Source organism: Pleurodeles waltl, chromosome 7, assembly GCF_031143425.1.
Source record: "Pleurodeles waltl isolate 20211129_DDA chromosome 7, aPleWal1.hap1.20221129, whole genome shotgun sequence".
Taxonomy (NCBI): domain Eukaryota; kingdom Metazoa; phylum Chordata; class Amphibia; order Caudata; family Salamandridae; genus Pleurodeles; species Pleurodeles waltl.
The window spans coordinates 593460668-593480569 of NC_090446.1; the positions used below are offsets into that span (position 1 = coordinate 593460668).

The following is a 19902-nucleotide window of genomic DNA, read 5'->3' on the forward strand; positions in this document are numbered from 1 at the left end:
AGTACATGTGCTGGACAGTAGTCATTACAAGTTCTCCAGCTACATGATGGCTGTACTGAAAATAGGTATGTTTGGTATCAAACATCTCATATTAATAAGCCCTTACTGATGCCAGTGATGGATTTAATAATGCATGCACTCTGAGGGCACTATAGAGGTGTCCCCTGGAAGGCTAACAACTACCTGTGCCTGGACTGACTAGTTGGAACCAGCCTGCCACCACCAGACAAGTCTGACCTCCTAGGGTGAGGTCTTTTGCTCTCATGCAGTTGACTACAATGCCTGGTCTGGGGGAGGTGTTTTACTCCCCACCGAACAGGATGACCTATAAATCTGCATTCCAGAGCACAGGGCGTCATAGAGGCCTGCTGCCCTTGGTATGCAGAACCTGCTTCCTCACAAGGGAGATACCAGCCCCCCTGCCCCAAAGCCCATTTGGCACCTGGACAGGTGGGAAATTTAGTATTCAGGGAGGTGTGGTCCATCTCTCGGGTCAGTCCCACCCCTAAGGTGTGCTGCCTGAAGTGGATTTGGCAGATTTAGGAACTCTGTGATAGTTTTTTTTTTTTTTTTTTTTTTTTTTAAATCATTAGGTTGTTACTGAACATTCCACCTAACTATAACGAGATGTGTGTGTGTGTGTATGTATATGTGTATATATATATATATATATATATATATATATATATATATATATATATATATATTCTCTATCAATCAATCATGGAAAGGTTTTGGGATCTCTATCAATCAATCATGGAAAGGTTTTGGGTGATCTGTCAAGTTGGGGCTGAGAAAAAGGTGAGGATTTCCCAAACTACTTTTTCCCTGTGCACTGTACAGGGCCTAGCCACAGACAAGGCTCTGCATGAAAACCCTCGCCACACATGGTCAAAGGTCAGTTGACTGCAGACCTATTGAAATAAGATCTTACTTTACGTTAAAAAAAAAAGTAGGAATGCACTGAAAAACGAAGGTTAAAGTGAAGTTATTCATAGGTATTTTTTATTATTAGAAAACCTACCATAAGAGACAGTAAACTTCACCAGTTATACATAACTGGCACTGTTTGACATATCACTGTTATCTGAAATCTGTGGCGGCGCAATGTATACTTAGGTAGGTTATGTATAAATGGTTTGAGGACCAATGTATGGCTCCAATTTAACCTTTTCGTTTTTTTTTTCTTCCTTCTTCAGAATGCATAAGAAATTCACTGAATTAAGTCATATGCTGTGCATGATGGGGGGTAGGGCATATTATAGTTAATTGACCAAAACGTAACTGGCTTAGTTCAGGGGTTTTGAGTTTTCCTAATTCTTGTGCCAATTCAACACCAAACTGTAATAATATATATTTTTTTTGATAAACATCTTTATTGTATTTTGCATAGTAAATGTAAAGCACTCAGTTTACACAAGAACACATTTCAGATAATGCACAGGACCAATGTATAAAGCACCATAGTACAAATATCAGAAAGGAGCCAGTCCTATTATATTGTGAGGCTCAAGGCTATTCCACTGGACCCAACCACTTTCCAATATACATTTGTTTCGAGGGGCATCCCTGAGCCTTATACATAGCCATCTCTTGTGCGCAGCAGTCCACACCTCTCCGCCAGTGCGCTACTGTAGGAGGAGCCGGTGCTCTCCAGGCTGCGCTGCAATATCATGCTTCGCCATCATTGTAGCCGTTACCAAAAGGGCCTGATTTGGTCTCATCTGCCCCCCACCCCAGTATCTCTGGATCATCAAGCATAGCTGTGCCATATGGCTGCAATGCCTGAGCAGTGAGGACAGGTAGGGGCTGGAGAAGGCTAGGTAGCTTCGAGTTTGGCAGGAGTGAGATAGGCACCATAAAAATGATGGGTCTGGATCAGGTGTAGCCTGGAGGAATTTGTTATATGAGGTGCTATTATAGCATCCTGCCAGTCATCTTCAAGGGGACCCAACCATCCCTCCCAGCAGGCCCTAGTAATGTAATTTTAACTTTTGTTCTTTAAGTGAACTTCTGAGTTATTTTGATCATATTCTAAATTGCTTTAATGCCCAACCTCGCTGCACCTTAGGCCATGCAAAGGTTGTGATTGGCCCATAGTCAAACCTTGTGCCCAACCGTCTGCTGGCACCCAGCTTGCGCTGTGCACAACATTTGGCCATGTTCAGTAGGGGTTGGCCTCACTGTCTGACCTATAGGCCAGATCCTGCACCCAACTGTCAGCAGAGGCTCACCCTGACTGCTTAAAGCCTCAGCCATGGGCAGTGGGAATTGGCCTATGGGACTCTTCTCAGTCCTCCGTTGGAGTTCCTCTGCAGGCACCCAGCCACCGATGTACACAATTTGTCTACCAAATGTTTGCTATTTTACAGTTAAGCAACTGACAAAGTTAGTGTCAGTAAATAGATGTGAAAAGGGAATGCTGTACTTATGCAGAGGCCTCCCTCTCTAACTTAGCCCCATTAAAAAAAAATATTCCTCAAGCACTAAAAACCCATACCAGATCATTAGGAATTCCTAGGAGCATATATTTCAGGTCAAGTGGGATATTGACCCTCAAGATGACACTTGAATCTCGTGTTATCGAACCCCAGTAGGTTTGGATGACTGGACAGAGCCACAACATATGGAAGAAAGCCCCTCTATCCCTGTGCCATCTTACACGCCCCAGGAATGCTGTTCTTCCCATTGCATGTAGTCTGTCCCAGACATAGTAGACCCTTTGTAGTACCTTGAGCTGGATTAGCCTCATCCGGGACTTAATAGCTACGTCTCTCAAATGCATTAGAGTTGCTTCCCAATTTGCATCATCCATCTCTTCTGTGTTCCTCTCACACCTGATCCACAGCTTGCGCAGTGTATCAGGCATGTTATTGTTTAGGGTTCTGTATGTGAGGGAGTTTGTGCTCTTCTGTAGCTTCTCCATAAGAAATCTAACGTGTAGGGGGACATATCCTGATATACCTGTCTCCCACTCCCTCAGCCTGCCATGCATGTCGCAGCCGTGCATAGTGTAGGAACTGGGTTGGACTCAAGTGGTATTCCCTCTGAAGTGAGGAGAAGGGCATGAGCTCCCCATCTTCCAAGATATCCCCAATTTTGGAGACACCTATAGTGTCCCAGACTTCAAATTCTTCCAACTTGCCCATTTCATGCATCATCGAACCCAGCCATAGTGACTGTTAGTCCATCCTGTACATCTGCTTGCCTTCACCCATGCTTCCAGGGCTACCTGAGTGGCTGGTAACCATTGCCGGACTCCTTCCCCCATACATGTAGTGTAGGTGAGTTTGTGTCATGACCCGTTGCAGCTGCTATGTTGAGTGGTCTTGTGATGCTAATACCCAGTCATTAATAGTTATCAGATTAGTGTTGCAGTAATAGGCCATAACATCGGAAAGTGTAATCCCACCATTATAGCACTTGCACTGCAAAGTCTTCAATGCCACCCTTGAGTGCCCCTTGTTCCACAGCAGGGCCCTTAACTCCCTGTCTGTTTTGGTAAATAAATCTTCTAGAACTTTATAATGCGTGTTATGGAGTGGGTAGAGAGGTTTGGGATGTATGATCAATTTAAAAACAGTTGCCCCACCCAGTAGCGTCAGGGCACCCCGCACTAAATTTCTGCGTCGTCCAGGAAGTTCTGTACTACCCACCCCAGGTTTTTGGCTGGCCAAGCACAACTGCTTATGGGGGGCCATTTAGGTTCAGAGTTACTGAAGCCATCTGTGTCGCTGCTGCAGGACTGTCAGGTCTATCAGTCCGTTCGACTGGTAAAGCTCCTACTTCTCCCAGTTTATTTTGTAGTCGGAGTAGCTACCATAGGTTTCAAATAACTGGAAAACATCTGGGATAATTGTTGTTAGATCTGTGATTTTAGAGTAGCATATTGTTGGCATATAGCGTTTTTTTTTTTTCTTTTCTCCCTCTGCGCTTTTATCAGTTATCTTAAAGCCACTTATTCCAGGGTGGAGACCTATTAAACAGGCCAGGGCACAATGGTGAGCGTAAACAGAAGAGGGACAGGGACATCCCTGCCTGGTCCCCCTCCCAGTCAGCAACATGGACAAAAGGGTACCATTCACTCTCACTCTTGCCGTTGGCCTTAGTACAACAATGCTATCCACGGTCTTTGCAAAGTGCCCCGCATATTTGTATTTCAAACAGGTTTTACCCACTGCGGGACAACTGAGTCTACCAAATGAGTTTGAGAACCATGAATAAAACTTGTAGTGGGTGAAAATGCATTACATTTTTCAACCCTTTGTGTCAAGATGTGAAATCTGTGTCTCAACATTATTGGTGTCATCCTAGAAATGATTTTGTATTCTATTGATAGCTTCTACAGCAACATCGCTTTTAATGATGGCCCCTTGAGGAGTAAGCACAGGTAGATGATTGGAAATTCTGACCTTCTGAGCCTAAGCAGTTATATAACATGGCAAGTTTTCTCACTGGCTCAAATTTAGTATCATCAGTCAATATTAAACTGCTGTGAAATTACTTGATCCACTGTTTATATTTGTTTCTGTATGCCCGGTGCAGCAAAAAAAAGATGAATGAATATGTGCACGCTGAATAGTGACCCAAAAAAATGAACACTGCAGAAATTCTGATTATAATCTGTGTTAGACTTGCAAACACATAAAATGCAAAACAGAACACCCATTGCCAGAGCTACGTTAATGAGCCATCATATAGACAAATCAATCCAAAATGAGCTTATGGCATCCAGTTATAAACAGGCAGGTAGTCAATGACTAACTGGGATATGGATTAGAGGAGTACACTACTTGAGATGTGTGGTCGAAGCAGAATTAAGTGAGGGTGGTGACCCCATAACCCCTTAACTTGAATCTAATACGCATTTTTCTCTTTGGGCTCTAACAATGCTCGACAAGCTAACTTTTCTTCACACTTGAAAACATGCATTTCTACAGTAAATATAATTTTAATGCATTGTATGTCGTATCATTGAGAACCTAAAACCTTGTGTAGTCTGAGCTGATTAGATTTCATGCACTCATTGTTCAATCAGTTTACTATCCATTTGGAAATACAAAGTATGTGCCAGTAAGCCTGTGTGCTTTGGATTATAAATTCCTGTATGTTTGATAAACTCGAGTTCGCTTTTAACTGCAATCTGTCTGTTATTTATTTGTGTGTCCTCGAGTGAACTCTCTTATTGTGGTCACTGTTGGATTTGGGCTTGCAATGTTCTTTTATTTCATACATCGTGAGGTTTTCTGCCAATGTCTTCTGTTGTGTCCTATTTTTGTGATCATATTCTACATTTCATTTAACATTCCCCTCCTCTAGTTTGCATGTAAACTACTGAATCTAAATCTTGATCTTCATTTGGCACTAAGTGATAAACATTACCCTAAGAATCTACCACATGAGTTGGTGTCCTGACTGGAAACATCCCACCCGTCTAAGCACCTACTCTTCAACATACTAGAATCAACTGTATGACACAATATATTAATTATTAGGCTACAATAGATAGAATATAATCTCGCAACAGTCCCGCCATCGAGGATGGCAGTAATGTCAACCACTCACTAAACCAATTATCTGGGGCACCTCCTTCATCTACCATTTTCTGTTGTGGATTATGTAGTGGCTGTTTAGCTTCTATTACAGTTCCATTGTCTGCAACGTTTGCTGGTATAAAGGTACAACACGCTGTCCCAATTAATTTACAGGTACTCCCTTGCATGGCTGTCATAAGGTCAAGTACAGAACTGTGCTGCATCACCATTTTTCTCAACGCACGCAGTTCTTTATCTGTGTTGAACCCATTCTTGGCAGTGTTAATAGTCTTAAGAAGTTCCCATTGGGTTATCTGCAATGGGAAGCTGTTGCTAAACAAATTATACTCATGAGGAATGTCACTACCAGGTACTCACACCATAATACTCTGCAGTTCTTTTCCTTCGGTTATGATGCAGCAAACGTATACTGTAGGATGGCTCATGGGGTGTTCACACAACAATGCAAGATTAATTCTAGGGATTATCAAAACCGGAGCATGCAAAGTCGCAATGGAGCAGAGTCCACCCCAGTTTGGTGGCAACTCAGCATACAGTAGTTCTCCACACTGCCAAAAATAGTCCATGAGGTTGGAGGTGCCCTTCTGCATATTGGTGATATCTATTGTAGTCTTACAACCAAAACGGTCCACATTAACAATGCCCATTCCTCTGAAACAGAAGTTAGTTTCATGACAGTCTGAGGTTTCACTGTGCTATCTACCCAAGTGTAACGTTAAATCTTTTAATCCCAGATGTGTTATTTCCCTATTGCATCCTGACTAACATCAATACAGTCTCACAGAGATATAACCGTACAAGAAAATTCAATATCAGAATGCCATTGATCAAGGCAAAGACTGATCCGGTGACTCTACATCCTAGCCTACGGACACAATCTGGGGGCAAAGGAATTACTAGATAGCTTTTACACTCCGTGGGCGGCAATGTTACTCCTAGAAAACCTATATCTTTAACCATCTGAATCCAATCTGGTTTAGGAGAACGACCTGACTTCTTCATGCATGATCTTTTATTTGATATCCTGTCTGTGAGAATGCACAATACTTCTACTAAAGAATCATATTTTGTGGCATTAACTAAGAAATGTGCTACTTTAACGTGTCAATTGTATTTGCACCTTAATCCTACACAAGTAAAGATGTAATAAACATAAGGCTGTACTTTGGGGCACTTCTCTTGTTAAATACAGCCTATCTGATCCAGCAGAATGAGAAAATGGGGAGCACACCAAACAAGGCTCATTAGTATTTTACAAATCTGTCTAACATATGCTGATAACACATTTTCCAATGAGTGAGTATGGGCATTACGCGTCACATTATTGTGATAAAGTTCCCTTCGTATGTATAAAACATTATGACTTAAAGAACTCATCATTTTACAAAAATAGAAAGGATAGAAACGAGTGACACAAGAGAAACAAAAAAACAAAGATACATATCTTTGATGCTGTCCTTTTAAAAAACAATTGCCCAAAAGCAGAGGTGGAGGGGGGTATTTTTACAATGACCGTCTTCTCTCTCCCCCCCGTTTCATTTACATTGTTCATAAGTCTTAATGAGATCCTGGTCTTAGACAAAAGTGGGTGCGGTGAATCCAGGGTTTTCTACCATCCACTTTGAGTAAGGGGGTCACCATGTACAGTCCATCAAAGTGTGGCCTTATCCATTTTTGAAAAAAAAAACTCCTCACAAGGACTCTCTCCTATGTGCACAACTCTGAGGTCAACCTCAACGTTGGCGCGCTTCTCCTTTTCCTTAGTCACCTGCTTAGAAATAAACTTTGCTATCCTTTTATTAATTCAGAAAGATCCACATGCATTTCATTGTTTAACACTTCTGCAGAGCTTTCCTCCTGTAAATTACTTCTGGTGGAAGGGACTTGCGTATTCATAAATCTAACTCACTGTCTGATGGGGCTGTTAAGATGATCAGGACTAGGTGTATTTCTAAGGGAAAAGAGTGTCAAGGTTAGGCAGTACTGCCGTTTCTTATGCAGTGTAGCACATAGCTCACTGAGCTCTTCCAAAACCTGTTTAGGTGTTCAACAATGCCATTGCTTTGACGGCGATACATAGAGGATAACTTATACTTTATCCTTAACTGTGTCGTTAGATGCATAAATGTTGCATTGACAAAATGGATGCCATTGTCAGATCTTATTTCCTCTGGAATTCTCCATTGTGGAATTACTTCACCTAATTAGAAAGGTAGCTGCTGGTTTAGCATCACAATGAAAGCATGGTCCTGCTCCACTCCAATGGGGAAAAAGGGCAGACTACAACTATAAGATACCTATAGTTACTTCACCTATCGATCATGTCCACAAAGTCCATGTGAAGAGCCTTAAAGGGACCTTGTGGTCATGGAATGGTGGAATTGAATACTTTCAGTTTGGGATTAGGAGAAAACTGGCAGACTATGCAATTATAAAGGTATATAGTAAGTATGTCGTGCAGATTAGGAACAAACCAGTCTTGTTGTATTTGCATAGACAAGTTATCTGTTGAAGTATGAGCTGGTAAATGCAACTGGTCAAGAACTAGCATAAGTCCTGTGGCATCACTGGTTTTCCTTTAGATAGTTGTCTATATATTAGGTCTTTCCCTGATGGGTACATCCTCTATGCTCCCAAAACTGTCATGCTTTTCAGCTTCCTGCAATTCGTGCAGACGTAAATGCTCTGTCGCAGCAAAATGTGGCATGTCATTGTCTGTGATGGAATTAGATTCAGACTCTGGAGGTGAGGCAGTCGGAGCTACCACAACAGGGAAATGTTGTGATCTCCAACTGCGCTGACAACCTTGCTCCCCTCAAACGCACGCATCGACAGACCAACACCAAAAAACCTCTCTGGTTCTCTGACACCCTCAAAGAATCAAAGAAAACTTGTCGTGCCCTTGAGAAGGCCTGGCGCAAGGACCACACCGCTGACAACATGACCGCCCTCAAGAACGCTACACGCGAACACCACCACCTGATCCGCACTGCCAAAAGGAACTTTTTCACCGACAGACTAGACAAAAACAGCCACAACAGCAGAGAACTCTTCAGCATCGTCAAAGAGTTCTCCAACCCCAGCGCCGGCGCCAACGCCGTCACGCCCTCACAGGATTTGTGCGAATCCCTCGCCACTTTCTTCCATCGCAAGATCAGCGACCTCCACGACAGCTTCGGACACCAGACCCAACCATACACCACTGAACCCGCTTCCCCGGACATCACCCTCAACAACTGGACCCACATCAACACGGAAGAAACCAAATCCATCATGAACTCTATCCACTCCGGCGCCCCTTCGGACCCCTGCCCGCACTTCATCTTTAACAAAGCCGACGACATCATCGCCCCGCACCTCCAGACCGTCATCAACTCTTCTTTTTCTTCTGCTACCTTCCCCGAATGCTGGAAGCACGCTGAAGTCAACGCCCTACTAAAGAAACCTACGGCTGACCCAAGCAACCTGAAAAACTTCCGCCCCATCTCTCTTCTACCTTTCCCAGCCAAGGTAATAGAAAAGACCGTCAACAAACAGCTGACCACCTTCCTGGAAGACAACAACCTGCTCGACCCTTCACAAACCGGATTCCGAACCAACCACAGCACGGAAACCGCCCTCATCTCAGTCACAGACGACATCAGAACCCTGATGGACAACGGTGAAACAGTCGCCCTCATTCTCCTCGACCTCTCGGCTGCCTTTGACACCGTCTGTCACCGCACCCTAATCACCCGCCTACGCTCCACCGGGATCCAAGGCCAGGCCCTGGACTGGATCGCCTCCTTCCTCGCTAACCGCTCCCAAAGAGTTTACCTCCCTCCGTTTCGCTCAGAACCCACCAAGATCATCTGCGGCGTACCTCAAGGCTCATCGCTCAGCCCGACACTCTTCAATGTCTACATGAGCCCCCTCGCCGACATCGTACGCAAGCACGACATCATCATCACCTCCTACGCCGACGACACCCAACTTGTACTCTCCCTCACCAAGGACCCCGCCAGCGCCAAGACCAACCTACAAGAGGGTATGAAGGACGTCGCAGATTGGATGAGGCTCAGCCGCCTAAAGCTGAACTCTGAAAAAACGGAAGTCCTCATCCTCGGCAACACCCCGTCCGCCTGGGACGACTCCTGGTGGCCCACGGCCCTCGGCACCGCACCGACCCCCGCAGACCACGCCCGCAACCTCGGCTTCATCTTGGACCCTCTTCTCACCATGACCAAGCAAGTCAACGCCGTGTCCTCCGCCTGCTTCCTCACTCTCCGCATGCTCCGCAAGATCTTCCGCTGGATCCCCGCCGACACCAGAAAAACCGTGACCCACGCCCTTGTCACGAGTCGCCTGGACTACGGCAATACCCTCTACGCCGGGACCACCGCCAAACTCCAAAACCGCCTGCAACGCATCCAAAACGCCTCGGCCCGCCTCATCCTCGACGTACCCCGCAACAGCCACATGTCCGCACACCTGAGACACCTGCATTGGCTCCCAGTCAGCAAAAGGATCACCTTCCGTCTTCTCACCCACGCACACAAAGCCCTCCACAACAAGGGACCGGAATACCTCAACAGACGCCTCAGCTTCTACGTCCCCACCCGCCCCCTCCGCTCCGCTGGCCTCGCACTTGCTGCCGTCCCTCGCACCCGCCGCTCCACGGCGGGTGGGAGATCTTTCTCCTTCCTGGCGGCCAAGACCTGGAACTCCCTCCCCACCAGCCTCAGGACCACCCAAGACCACTCCGCTTTCCGGAGACTCCTAAAGACTTGGCTGTTCGAGCAGCGATAACCCCCCCCTTTCCCCCCTAGCGCCTTGAGACCCGCACGGGTGAGTAGCGCGCTTTATAAATGTTAATGATTTGATGTCCTTGTCACAAGTGGGGTAGCTTCATCTTTAGCTTCCCAGTCTGCTAGTGCATTACCCCAAGACACAATCCTGTTCACTGGTATGTGCTGTGCACTTCACAACTGACACCGCTTGTGGTAGGTCAAGTGCCTCTATTACAGCTTCTAGGAGTTTTCTGTGCATAACAAGACTTCCATATGACTTAAGAAAGCCTCTTGTGCTCCATCTCATGATACTGGAATGTACAGCAGCTGTCACGTAAGAGGAATCTGAATTCATTGTAATAACTTCTCCTTTTCCTTGCTTAAGAACTGCTCTTAATGCTATTCTGCTGCTTGTGCAGAATAATGTGCTGGTAATGTCAATGGAGTGTATCCGAAGAATCATGCTGTTGTGCCCTGACTACTGCTGCACCTGTGTATCTAATGCCTGCATCTTGGTCAGTGGTAGAGGAACCATGAACAAAATAGGCAATACTTTCTGGTATAGGATCCTCTGTTGCTTGACCAGACTCATTAATGCTGTAGGTTGAACAATCATGTACATCATCCTCGGAATCTAATACCGGATAGGCAAAGAATGCCGCGGGGTTCACTGTATGACACTTCATAACTTTCAAAGATGGTAGTGACATTATCACCTCATATCCTGACTCACTGTGTAGTCAGTAGTTTGGGCTTTTTGAATGATAGTAAATACTGCATTATCTGCATAAAGGGTCAAAGATGCCCCCAAACCAAGGGGGTGCTCTTCTGCACTGCAAAAGCTGCAGTAGCAAGAGCCTGTTCATAAGGGCAATGCCCTTTTATCTCTGGATCTAACAGTCCACTGAAATATGCAATGGGCTTATGTCCCAGCTGATATTTCCGTGTAAGGACAGCTGTCATCACCTGACCATTGCAATGGCAAAATAAATAAAGTTCCTTAGAATAATCAGGAGTCCCCAAGACCGGAGAATTTTTTTATTTCATACTTTAATTTCTGAAAAGTCTCCCTCATCTGAGGTCCATGTCATCTTGTCATTTCTGTCTTTTGCCTGTTTGATAGAAGCTAACAAAGGCACAATCTAGGTACTATAATTAAACACTGTAGGAGGCTGCCCTGGCTTGTAGTGGGTACCAGAGGTAATTACACCTTGTGCCAGGTCCGCCTCCTACATTGGTGGCAGCGGTGGGATAAGTGCTTGTAACTACTTACCACTTTGTCATTGTGTACTTTTCATAAGAGATTCATATATCTTGTGTATATAACTTATCCTCTTACTGAGGGTACTCACTGAGATACTTTTGGCATATTGTCATAAAAATAAAGTACCTTTATTTTTAGTAACTCTGTGTATTGTGTTTTCTTATGATATTGTGCATATGACACCAGTGTTATGGTAGGAGCTTTACATGTCTCCTAGTTCAGCCTAAGCTGCTCTGCCATAGCTACCTTCTATCAGCCTAAGCTGCAAGAAACACCTCTTCTACACTAATAAGGGATACCTGGACCTGGCACAAGGTGTAAGTACCTCTGGTACCCACTACAAGCCAGCCCAGCCTCCTACATTGGTGGCAGTTCAGTGTATGTACACTTAACCAAAAAGTTTTGCTTTTCTTCTCTCAAACTTTTTATAAAGTTCTGAAAAGTCTTCTAAAACTTCTAAAAGTTTTCTAAAAGTTAGAAAGTTTTTTTCTCTGTTCTTTAAAAAGTTCTGAAACTTTTTCTTCCTTCTCACTATCTCTAAACCTTTTGCTATCATGTCTGTGGCAGTCAGCCCTTAAAATGGTCAATATCACTTATGACAATTTGAATTACAAGAGCCTAAGGAGTCTCTGCTTAGATAGAGGTTTACTGATAGGAAAGAACCCTACAAAATAATTTCTGTTTAACATGCTTATTGTAAAGGATGAGTCCCAAGCAGGCACATCAGATGAGAGGTTAATAGAAGGTTCCCATTCTGACTTAGGGGAGCACCTTGAGGAAGGTGGGGAGGGTTCTGAACAGGATCTGCCCCCTAGCAGGACACCCAGTAATGTTGGTAGTAATGGAGGTTCCCATCACAGTAGTGCATCCTTTGTTCCTAGAGGCCACGTTGCTAGGGTTAAGTCAGTTAGGGACAGATCCCCCTTCTGTTGTTTCCAATTTGTCATCTGTGTCTAAGCATTCCCAACCCACCCACCCTGAGGATAACATGTTAGAAAGGGAACTCAAAAAGTTGAGGGTTGAAGAGACCAGACTGAAGCTTAAACAGCAGCAGCTGGCCTTGGATAGGGAATCCCTAGACCTGGAGAAGAAAAGACAGAGATTGGGGTTTGGACCCCATGGTGGCAGCAGCAGTATTCCTGATAGTAATCCTGTTAGAGTGCATGATTCCAGGAATCTGCACAAGATAGTCCCCCCCCCTTTACAAGGAGGGGGATGACATCAACAAGTAGTTTGCTGCACTTGAGAGGGCCTGTATGGTACTGGAGGTCCCTCAAAGGCAGTGGCTGCTATATTGTGGCTATCTTTCACTGGAAAGGGTTTGGGACAGGCTCCTTACTGTTAGAGAAAGTGATGCTAACAATTTTACAGTTTTGAAGGATGCACTTTTGGATGGATTTGGCTTAACCACTGAACAATACAGGATTAAGTTCAGAGACACCAGAAAAGAGTCCTCAAGACTGGACAGACTTGGTGGACTGTTCAGTGAAGGCCTTGGAGGGGTGGTTACATGGCAGTAGAGTATCTGACTATGAAAGCCTGTATAATCTTATTCCGAGAGAGCATATTCTGAATAACTGTGTGTCTGACTTGTTACACCAATATCTAGTGGACTCAGATCTGACCTCTCCCCAAGAATTGGGAAAGAAGGCAGACAAATGGGTCAGAACAAGAGTGAACAGAAAAGTTCATAAAGGGGGTGACAAGGATGGCAAGAAGAAGGATGGTAAGTCTTCTGACAAGGGTGGGGACAAAAGTAAAACTGAGTCGTCTTCAGGCCAACAAAAATCCTCTGGTGGGGGTGGTGGTTCCAAATCCTCTTCCAATAATCAACCTAAACAGCCTTGGTGCTATTTGTGTAAAGTCAAAGGCCATTGGACAACTGATTCTAGTTGTCCAAAGAAAAACACCAAACCTCCCACTACCACAACCCCTGCTGCAAATTCTAGTGGCCCTAGTAATAGCAGTGGTGGTGGGAGCAAACCTACAAATAGCAAATCCAGGGGTGTAGCTGGGCTCACTTTTGGTAATTTAGTTGGTGTTGGTCTTGTTAGGGAGACCACAGAGGCTGTGTTAGTCTCTGAAGGTGCCATTGATTTGGCCACCTTGGTTGCTTGTCCCCTTAATATGGATAAGTACAAGCAACTTCCCCTAATAAATGTTGTTGAGGTTCAGGCCTACAGAGACACAGGTGCCAGTGTTACAATGGTCATAGAGAAACTGGTCCACCCTGAACAACACCTACTTGGTCAGCAGTACCACGTGACAGACTTTCATAACACTCTTAGCCAACCCATGGCTGTTGTGAATCTCAACTGGGGTGGCGGGGGGGTTACTGGTCCAAAGAAACTTGTGGTTGCCTCAGATTTACCTGAAGACTGTCTACTAGGGAACGATTTAGACATCAGCTTGGGCAGAAGTGGAGTTAGAGGCTCATGCAGCAGTGCTGGGAATTCCTGGCCATATTTTTGCCCATGACAAGGGCTCAGGCCAAAAAGCAAAAAGGACAGGGTAACCTGGATCCTGGAACAATGGACCAAGTGCTCCCTAAAGCTAGCGATAGCAAAGGTAAATCCCTTCCCACTATCCCTCCCTCTACAGATGATTCTCCTTCTGAGGAAGAAGAATTTCCTCCCTGTGCAGAACCTTCACCAGATGAGCTGGCAGCAGACACTGCTGAGCTTTTGGCTGGAGGGGGGCCTGCCAGGGAAGAGCTGAGTGTGGCACAGCAAACCTGTCCCACATTAGAGGGTCTCAGACAGCCAGCGAGCTGTCAAGCAGCAAAATGGGGATGTCAGTGACTCACAGAGTTTACTGGGAGGACAACCTCTTGTACAGCAAGGCAAGGGACCCAAAACCTGGAGCAGCCAGGAGATTGGTCATTCCCCTTCAGTACAGAGAGTTCCTCCTAACTCTTGCACATGACATTCCTTTGGCTGGGCATTTGGGCCAGCTCAAAACATGGGAAAGGCTTGTCCCCCTGTTTCACTGGCCTAGGATGTCAGAGGACACTAAAGATTTTTGCAAGTCTTGTGTGACCTGCCAAGCCAGTGGCAAGACTGGTGGCACTCCAAAGGCTCCCCTTATTCCACTACCTGTGGTTGGGGTGCCCTTTGAAAGGGTAGGGGTTCACATAGCTGGACCCCTTGACCCTCCTACTGCTTCAGGCAATAGGTTTATCTGGGTAGTTGTGGACCATGCCACAAGATATCCTGAAGCAATTCCTCTAAGGACCACTACAGCTCCTGCAGTGGCAAAGGCCCTCCTGGGAATCTTTTCCAGGGTGGGTTTCCCTAAAGAGGTTGTATCAGACAGGGGTAGCAACTTCATGTCCGCATACTTGAAAGCAATGCGGAAGGAGTGTGGTGTTACCTACAAGTTCACCACTCCTTATCATCCACAGACTAATGGACTGGTAGAGAGGTTTAATAAAACTCTTCAAGGTATGATAATGGAACTCCCTGAAAATCTCAGGAGGAGATGGGATGTCCTGTTACCTTGCCTCCTTTTTGCTTACAGGGATGTACCCCAGAAAGGAGTGGGCTTCAGCCCCTTTGAACTCCTCTTTGGACACCCTGTAAGAGGTCTACTAACTCTTGTGAAGGAGGATTGGGAACAACCTTTAAAAGCTCCCAAACAGGACATAGTGGACTATGTACTTTGGCCTAAGATCCAGAATGGCTGAGTACATGAAAAAGGCCAGTAAAAACCTTCAGGCCAGCCAGGAGCTCCAAAAGCAATGGCATGACCAGAAGGCTGTTCTGATCCAGTACCAACCAGGACAGAAGGTGTGGGTATTGGAGCCTGTGGCCCCAAGAGCACTCCTGGACAAATGGAGTGGACCCCATCTAATTGTTGAAAAGAAGGGTGAGGTTACCTATCTGGTAGACCTGGGCACTGCCAGGAGTCCCCTTAGGGTGATTCATGTCAAGCCCCTAAAAACCCTACTATGACAGGGCTGATCTCACCCTGCTCATGGCAACAGATGAAGGACAGGAAGAAGAGTGACCCTCTCCCTGATCTCTTTTCCACCACTGAAATTGATGATTTAGTGGAGGGAGTAGTTTTGGCAGATTGTCTGACTGCAGAACAAAAAAGACAACTGCATAAATCTCCTTGGACAATTCTATGACCTCTTTTCAATTGTGCAGGTACAACTTCCTGGTGTGAACACACAATTGATACTGGAGACAGCTTGCCTGTCAAGAGTAAGATTTATAGGCAGCCTGGCCATGTCAGGGACTGCATAAAACAAGAGGTGCAGAAAATGCTTGCCCTAGGAGTGATTGGACCTTCTGAAAGCCCATGGACGAGTCCTGTGGTGCTTGTACCAAAGCCTCACTCAAAAGATGGAAAAAGGGAGATGAGGTTTTGTGTAGACTACAGAGGTCTCAATCAGGTAACAAAAACTGATGCTTACCCTATACCCAGGGCAGATGAGCTAATAGATACACTGGCATCTGCCAAGTATCTAAGCACCTTTGATTTGACTGCAGGGTATTGGCAGATTAAATTGGCTGAGGATGCTGAACCTAAGACTGCATCTTCAACTATAGGAGGGCACTACCAATTTACAGTGATGCCCATTGGTTTAAAAAATGCACCTGCCACTTTTCAGAGGTTGGTGAACACAGTCCTGCAAGGGTTGGATGCTTTGAGTGCAGCATAGCTAGATGATATTGCTGTCTTTAGCTCCACCTGGGATGAGCACCTGGTCCACCTTTGGAAAGTTTTGGAAGCCCTGCAGAAGGCAGGCCTCACTATCAAGGATTCAAAGTGCCAGATAGGGCAGGGAAAGGTGGTTTATCTGGGACACCTGGTAGGTGGAGAACAGATTGCACCACTTCAGGGGAAAATCCAGACAGTCATGGATTGGGTTCCCCCTACAACTCAGACCCAGGTGAGAGCCTTTTTAGGCCTCACAGGGTATTACAGGAGATTCATTAAAAACTATGGCTCCATAGCAGCCCTTCTTAATGATCTCACTAGTAAGAAGATGCCTAAAAAGGTATTATGGACAGCTAGCTGTCAGAAAGCTTTTGAGGAGCTCAAACAGGCCATGTGCTCAGCACCTGTCCTAAAAAGCCCATGTTACTCCAAGAAATTCATTGTTCAAACTGATGCATCTGAATTAGGGGTAGGGGCAGTCTTATCACAACTGAATTCTGAGGGCCAGGTTGCTTTTATCAGCAGAAGGTTAACCCCTAGAGAAAGCGTGGGTCTGCCATAGAGAGGGAGGCCTTTGCTGTGATCTGGGCACTGAAAAAGTTGAGGCCATACCTGTTTGGCACTCACTTTATTGTTCAGACAGACCACAAACCTCTACTTTGGCTAAAACAAATGAAAGGTGAAAACCCTAAATTGTTGAGGTGGTCCATATCTCTACAGGGAATGGACTATACAGTGGAACTTAGACCTGGGAGTACTCACTGCAATGCAGATGGACTCTCCAGATATTTCCACTTAGACAATGAAGACTCATCAGGTCATGGCTAGTCTTATTGTCCTTCGTTTGGGGGGGAAGGGGGTTGTGTAGGAAAGTACCATCTTGCCTGGCATGTTACCCCCATATTTCACTGTATATATGTTGTTTTAGTCTGTGTCACTGGGACCCTGCCAGGCAGGGCCCCAGTGCTCATAAGTATGTGCCCTGTATGTGTTCCCTGTGTGATGCCTAACTGTCTCACTGAGGCTCTGCTAACCAGAACCTCAGTGGTTATGCTCTCTCTGCTTTCCAAATTTGTCACTAACAGGCTAGTGACTAAATTTACCAATTCACATTGGCATACTGGTACACCCATATAATTCCCTAGTATATGGTACTGAGGTACCCAGGGTATTGGGGTTCCAGGAGATCCCTATGGGCTGCAGCATTTCTTTTGCCACCCATAGGGAGCTCTGACAATTCTTACACAGGCCTGTCAGTGCAGCCTGAGTGAAACAACGTCCACGTTATTTTACAGCCATTTACCACTGCGCTTAAGCAACTTATAAGTCACCTATATGTCTAACCTTCACCTGGGTGCAAAGTTACTTATTGTGTGGGCACCCTGGCACTAGCCAAGGTGCCCCCACATCGCTCAGGGCAAATTCCCCGGACTTTGTGAGTGCGGGGACACCATTACACATGTGCACTATATATAGGTCACTACCTATGTATAGTGTCACAATGGTAACTCCGAACCTGGCCATGTAACATGTCTAAGATCATGGAATTGTCCCCCCAATACCATTCTGGTATTGGGGGGACAATTCCATGATCCGCTGGGTCTCTAGCACAGTACCTGGGTACTGCTAAACTGCCTTTCCGGGGTTTCCACTGCAGCTGCTGCTGCTCCCAACCCGTCAGACAGGTTTCTGCCCTCCTGGGGTCAAGGCATCCCTGGCCCAGGAAGGCAGAACAAAGGATTTTGTCTGAGAGAGGGTGTTACACCCTCTCCCTTTGGAAATAGGTGTGAAGGGCTGGGGAGGAGTAGCCTCCCCCAGCCTCTGGAAATGCTTTGATGGGCACAGATGGTGCCCATCTCTGCATAAGCCAGTCCACACCGGTTCAGGGATCCCCCAGCCCTGCTCTGGTGCGAAACTGGACAAAGGAAAGGGGAGTGACCACTCCTCTGACCTGCACCTCCCAGGGGAGGTGCCCAGAGCTCTTCCAGTGTGTCCCAGACCTCTGCCATCTTGGAAACAGAGGTTTTGGGGGCACACTGGACTGCTCTGAGTGGCCAGTGCCAGCAGGTGACGTCAGAGGCTCCTTCTGATAGGCTCTTACCTCTCTTGGTAGCCCATCCTCCTAACCTGGTAGCCAAACCTCCTTTTCTGGCTATTTAGGGTCTCTGCTTTGGGGAATTCTTCAGATAACGAATGCAAGAGCTCACCAGAGTTCCTCTGCATCTCCCTCTTCACCTTCTACCAAAGGATCGACCGCTGACTGCTCAGGGAATGTAGGAGGCTGGCCTGGCTTGTAGTGGGTACCAGAGGTACTTACACTTTGTGCCAGGTCCGCCTCCTACATTGGTGGCAGCGGTGGGATAAGTACTTGTAACTACTTACCACTTTTTGTCATTGTGTACTTTTCATAAGAGAATCATATATCTTGTGTCTATAACTTATCCTCTTACTGAGGGTACTCACTGAGATACTTTTGGCATATTGTCATAAAAATAAAGTACCTTTATTTTTAGTAACTCTGTGTATTGTGTTTTCTTATGATATTGTGCATATGACACCAGTGGTATAGTAGGAGCTTTACATGTCTCCTAGTTCAGCCTAAGCTGCTTTGCCATAGCTACCTTCTATCAGCCTAAGCTGCTAGAAACACCTCTTCTACACTAATAAGGGATAACTGGACCTGGCACAAGGTATAAGTACCTCTGGTACCCACTACAAGCCAGGCCAGCCTCCTACAAACACCCATTGTCTCACATAGTTACAGAGACCAGGAAATGTCTGCATGTCTTCAATAGTTTCTGGTTCACTCATCTGACAAATGGATGCTGCTCTTTCAGGGGTCACTTGATGACCAGAAGCTGACAACAATTGTCGCAAGTCTTAAACTTCCTCCTGACAATACTGTACTTTCTCTTTATCTACTTTGTATCCTATTTGTATAAGAGTTACTAGGAGAGATAGTGTCCTTTCTACACTGCTGCTTGGTAGGACTACAAATCAGTATGCAATAGACTGATTGCAACAAGGTGCTGTCGCACAGAAAATTTGACAGATTGTTTGTTTCTTATCACTCTGTTAAAAATATTCAGGGACTTAATATACGCTTGGGGCAAATGAAAATACAGATACAGAGTCCGCAATAAGAAAACGCTTTTGAATAGTGACTGTCTGGATGAAGAGGGATGCTATAAAAAAAAAAAAGCATTCTTCAGGTCGGTAACGGAAAAATACTTAGAATCCTTGTTAGAAATGGGGGTCTCTAGTTGGCAGTCAGCTTAGACCCTAGCCAAGTAGGGACCCTCACTCTAGTCAGGGTAAGGGAGATACTCAACTCATAATCCCTGCTCACCACCTTGGTAGCTTGGCACAAGCAGTCAGGCTTATCTCAGAAGCAATGTGTAATGCATTTGCACATAACACACAGAAATACAGTGAAAGCACAACAAAAGGACACCACACCAATTTAGAAAAGTACCCATATTTATCTGCATAAAACAAGACAAAAATGAAAAAAATCCAACATACAATAATATATGAATTTTGCAAGATTTACTTAAAAATACAGTTCCTAAAGCTCCATCTTGGGCTGTCACGGCTTCGTGTACAATAAATCCAACAGTTTGGTCCGACTGCGGCGTCCTGAGTC

General features: G+C 45.4%; 1 protein-coding gene across 11 annotated transcripts in view; it reads left to right on the forward strand.

The window, feature by feature from the left end:
• CDC25C (cell division cycle 25C) overlaps positions 1-19902 on the forward strand; it is a 251333-nt gene that overhangs the window by 24078 nt on the left and 207353 nt on the right. The gene's annotated exons all lie outside the window — the stretch shown is intronic.